The sequence below is a fragment of the Meles meles genome, chromosome 5 (assembly GCF_922984935.1).
Source record: "Meles meles chromosome 5, mMelMel3.1 paternal haplotype, whole genome shotgun sequence".
NCBI lineage: Eukaryota > Metazoa > Chordata > Mammalia > Carnivora > Mustelidae > Meles > Meles meles.
The window spans coordinates 48,042,415-48,048,044 of record NC_060070.1 but is presented as its reverse complement, the minus strand read 5'-3'; the positions used below and the strand labels follow the sequence as shown (position 1 = coordinate 48,048,044).

The 5,630-nt window shown below is 41.0% G+C and overlaps 2 pseudogenes; one reads left to right on the top strand and one right to left on the bottom strand.

The window, feature by feature from the left end:
• Window positions 1-2,081: 2,081 nt before the first annotated feature.
• LOC123942127 lies at window positions 2,082-2,746 on the bottom strand (annotated as a pseudogene).
• A 698-nt stretch (window positions 2,747-3,444) lies between these two features.
• Window positions 3,445-4,951, top strand: LOC123942126 (annotated as a pseudogene).
• Window positions 4,952-5,630: the final 679 nt, after the last annotated feature.

Sequence of the window (5,630 nt, the reverse complement as noted above, 5' to 3'; positions counted from 1 at the left end):
TGGGGCAAAGGATCTGCTTGTAGCTCAAATCTCAATTACAAAGACATTTTCAACCAAAAGTGTTTCAAAACTTCTTCCAGCCCCTAAGGACGGTAAAGAGCACAGAACCAAGGGTGATGGAATATATTCAATAGAAAGATAGGTCGTAAACTGCAGCTTCCTGCAAACAGAGAGAAAAGTCCTTTGGGACCTTACTGGTAGCAAGCATTGTTTAAGAGAGAAAAAGAATGCCTTAGCAATACAGTTGAGAGAGCTTGTACTTAAAAAGAAACTTGCACAAGTACATAAGTGTAGAGTGATTTAGGTCTTAACTATAAAAATGTATGTCCCAGTAAAGCTCTAGGAAAAGGGTAGCAGGTCCTGTTAGAGCTTGAGGGACCATGGAATCTGAGCTACCTCAGGACAGGGACTAGCCCCTAGAGAAGGAAATGGAAAGTCTGTGACAAAACCACTGCCATTCACTTGAGATTCATTACTAGGTTAGTAATTTAATAATAGCTCTTTTCATAGTATGAGGGGGTTCCACTATTCTCACTTAATCCTTTACAAAATCTGGAGTAAGCAAAATCCCTTGACATAGATCAAGACTCTTAAATGGCATCACATGGGCACACTTGCAGGGATATTTGGATCAAGACTAAAGGTTTACACAAAATTTCATGTCAATATGTGAATTTTCCTTGGTAATGGGTCCATCATTTTCTTTAGACCCTCAAAGAGAACTGTGACCCTAAAAGGTCAAGAACAAATATTCTGGATAAAAATCAAAACTGGACAGGTCATTCTGGTGTTCAGAGCAAGAAAAGTCGATAAACATCCCACAGATAAAAATACTCATTAACAAACTTTTTTCTTTCTGAGTTTCCTATGTTACACTGTTTTCATGGTGGGAAAAAAAAACCATAAAGTGCAGCAGAAACAGTTTTCTCAAAATCATTAGACTCAAAACATGTCATCAATTATGAATCTTTTCTTTGCAAATATTTCCATCTATGTCTGTTCAAGAGCAAAATTCCCTGGTCTGCACATTCAGGTTCCATCTGTAAATACAGATCTGAAAAAACTAGCCAAAAGAGAAGGAAGGAGGAGGGACAGGTCACAGTAAGAGACTTGTAGGCCTACTGTCTTGTTTCATTTAGGTTCTGGGCACCAACCCATGTTCCTTTTCATAGCGACACAAGCATCATGACTACCACATGCCTGGATGTGAGGCTTTTGCCTGTGAGTATGAACAGGGCAAGAGGCAAGATCAACTGACAGTCCTCACTGAGAACAAGAGAATTTCAGAAAAAGTTCTTCAGATTCTAGAATGGACATTATTCCCATTCCACACTTGGGGAAAATACCAAGGTAGAGAAATATTTGGCAAAAAGAAAAAGAAGGCGGTGCATGTGTGTGTGTTAAGGATAAGTAACAAGGGAGAGGAGCAGGAAGACGGGTATCCAAAAGCTACAGTGTGCTAAAGAAGTACAATCTCCTTTGTCAAGTAACAAACACAGTTCCTGCCCCTGTGACAATGTAGGGTAATATAATTTGGCCTGTGTTGTGGGTAGAAATCTGTTCATTATGTGTTATATATTTAGGATGATTCATCAGTACGTGTCCCTGTGGCCTCCAAGTGAGGCATCTGATATCTACAGTGCACAAAATCAGATCCTTTGGAACAGTTACACACAATACATGCAATATTGGATTTAAACATGGGATCCCAGCATGTGATTGGAGAAAAAAGTTGGACTGGGCATGGTAGGTGAAGGGACCAGGAGTCCTGTAACACAGAGTAAATACACATCTGCTTCGAAGGGCAGCGGCAGCAGAGGCTACACTGGCAGCCGTGCCCCGGAGCTGGTGGAGCCATTTCACATGGACCAATCTAGAACTACACCAGGAGGGATCACCCAGCATCAGGATATACCTGCAGGGCTTGTGAACCATTCCTGTCTGTAACTTTAGGAAACTGATGTTTTCCTTAGGCCATTTCAGTATTACTACTTGAGCAATAACTGACCAGATAACAAGGACAACATACACAACCTCCAACTAAAATCTTGTTGTGGTTTAGACAATGAAATGGTACACCCTTAGAAAATGTTAGAACTGCAGCTCCTTGGGATTCTCCAAAGTGTATGTGCACTCTCCTTCAAACGGGCCTCTTCCTCAGGGGTCAGAGTCACCTTCACAGCATCTAAGATCCTGCTCTGTCCCAAGATGCAAGGAACACTAAGGAAGACATCATCTTTCATTCCATAGAGACCCTGAGTTATGGTGGAAATTGGATGCATACACCCACCTAAGTGTCTTCGTTATACTTTCTGCCAAATCTGCCAGACACAGTCCAGTGACCCAGGAAGTACAGCCTTCCGGTTGGCTCACCTTGTGCAGATTCCTCAAGGAGACACCCAAAACATTGACTCTACTGCACAAAGACACACTAGAGTCTCCACACTCCCTGAGGGCCTACCATGACAGCTCAACGGGCAAACTCCTAACTTTTCCCCCTTTAGGTAGGACATGTATCTTCCAAGCCACATAGGTCAAGATATCCCAGTGGATTGGAAAGAATAAACAACCTACAGTTTGGAGTGTATTTTCCAATATTAGGAACGATGAATTTAAAGATGTTCATGTTAGGCTTGATCAAATTAAGATGGCTTTGTCCCTCTTGCTGCTGTGCCCCAGCTGTGATAATAAGCAGCTTGGAGTTTGCAGTCATGTTATAGTCTTTGCCAGAGACAATTTTTGGTGTTCATCCATCTATGGAACTGGTATTGTGGATACATCCATAAATAAGCTGCAGGCGGGTCCCTGCTCTCGGGCAGAAGAGAGTCACATTAAGCCAAGGGAGCGTTGAGGCATCTGTGGTTAAAATAAAATAATAAACCAAATGTAATAACAAATTTTATGTGTCAGTGTAACTGGGCCATGGTGCCAGATATTTGGTTGAACATTAGTCTAGATGCTTCTAAGAGAGTGATCTGGATAAGATTTCTATTTAAATTGCTGGACTTTGAATAAAGTAGATTCTCCTCCATAATGAGTGGGCCTCTTGCACTCATTTCAAGGCCTGGCCTTCAGAAAAAAAGACTTACCTTCTCTGAGAAAGAGAAGAACCTGTAGCAGATCGCAGATTTGAACTGTAGCATAGGTTCTTCTCTGTGTCCCCAGGCAGCCAGCCCACTCTGCAGGTTTTGGACCTACCAGTCTCCAAAATTACATGATCCAACTCCTTAGAATCTCCTATATAAATATATTTACACACAGGTGTGTATATGTGCATGTAACTGCACACACATCCTCTTGGTTCTGTTTCTCGGGAGAGCCCTGACTAGTACAATAAAGTAAACTAAAATAAAGTAGGTATTAGGTTGCATTTCTGATTTTGTGAAGAAGACTTTACAGATTTTCAATTAAATCTTCTAGTGGGAGCTAGGTTGTTAGGGACCAATGGGGGCAGGGGGGACTGCCAAAAAGCAACTTTCTGCTAAAGGTGTTGAGACAGTAACAGTGGGTGACCCACCTGCCAAGGAACTGATGGGTTATTTCAGAAAGAGAGGGCATTTCCTAGGGGAACTACCCCTCCAGCTCTATCATACAGAAAATAAGGAGTTTATCTCCCATGAATTGTTTGATGCTTTTTAAAAAAATCATTATATGTTTTATTACAGAGTGAATAATGCTCTTCCAGATTTGGGAGCCCAGCCATTCTGGAATCCCAGGTATTCTGAGGAGAGCTCCAGCTAGAAATTCAGTGAATTAGCAAGGCCAGGCATTCTCTTTGATAATGAGGGCTAACTCCAAGCCAAAACTGTACATGGGGCTGCAGAAAAGTATAAAGGATAGTGTTTAGTGAGCATAAAACCTTCTTAGAGAAAAAAAAAGTGTGAATATCCAACTGTTCAAGAGTTTAAAATGATATAAAACAGCAATATAAGGCAATATACCTACCAACATATGGCTCTCAGGTGAGCAGTTTAGAAACGAAGGTCAGTAGAAGGTTAGGAAAAGCTCTCTTTGGGCTGTAGGGCTCTGGAGAAAGTAGAGCTTAGTCACAGCCTTAAACAGAACTTGTAGTATCATAGACTTCCCTTTACAAGGAGATGAACATATAGGATAGCCTTTCAATTTGCTATGACTTGACATGTGTGTGCATATATAAAAATATTTTTTATATTTATATATATTCTAAAATATATTTATATTCATATTTAATTTTATATGAACATATATTAATTTTTAATGTGGCTCTCAAAAATGTGGTAGAAGTAAAATAAAAAACTATGCCAGTAGCAAAATGTTATGTTGTAATACTGTGAAATAGAGCCCCAGACTGCAAGTGGTTTATTGTTTCCAATCCACAGGATATCTTGACCTATGTAGAAGATAAGTGTCTTTCCAAGTGTTATTGGAAGTGGTCGCAATCTGGATCTGGCCCAGTTCCATCCTGGTTCCATTACCTAATGGGGGGGAAAGCTGGGAGTTTGCCCATTGAGCTGTTGTTGGTGGGTACTCGTGAAGCACGGAGATGCCGGCATGCCTATATAGAGTGGACTCAATGCTCTGGGTTTCTCCATGAAGAATCTTCACTCCAACTTAGGCGCTGATACAGATAAGGAACAGCAAAGAGAGTTTCACAAACAGGTGGCTGATAGGGCCTACAAGGTGAGCCAACAGGAAGGCTGTACTTCCTGGGTCACTGGACTGTGTCTGGCAGATTTGGCAGAAAGTATAACGAAGACACTTAGGTGGGTGTATGCATCCAATTTCCACCATAACTCAGGGTCTCTATGGAATGAAAGATGATGTCTTCCTTAGTGTTCCTTGCATCTTGGGACAGAGCAGGATCTTAGATGCTGTGAAGGTGAATCTGACCCCTGAGGAAGAGGCCCGTTTGAAGGAGAGTGCACATACACTTTGGAGAATCCCAAGGAGCTGCAGTTCTAACATTTTCTAAGGGTGTACCATTTCATTGTCTAAACCACAACAAGATTTTAGTTGGAGGTTGTGTATGTTGTCCTTGTTATCTGGTCAGTTATTGCTCAAGTAGTAATACTGAAATGGCCTAAGGAAAACATCAGTTTCCTAAAGTTACAGACAGGAATGGTTCACAAGCCCTGCAGGTATATCCTGATGCTGGGTGATCCCTCCTGGTGTAGTTCTAGATTGGTCCATGTGAAATGGCTCCACCAGCTCCGGGGCACGGCTGCCAGTGTAGCCTCTGCTGCCGCTGCCCTTCGAAGCAGATGTGTATTTACTCTGCGTTACAGGACTCCTGGTCCCTTCACCTAGCATGTCCAGTCCAACTTTTTTCTCCAATCACATGCTGGGATCCCATGTTTAAATCCAATATTGCATCTACTGTGAGATTATATATATATATATATATATGTATATATATATATATATATCTCAGAATGTAGACTACATTGTCATTTAATGTAACAAGAAAGGTTTGTATATAAACAATGCAACCAACTATCCATGTGTCACACCAACTGAAATTCTAAACAATCTTTGAACAGTAAAAAAATAAACAATGATGACCACTAATCTTTAATTATCTTTCTTTAAATCCTGCTGGAAAACTTGGTTTATAAATAAATCTTCCCATTTTAAATATCCCCCCCACACAC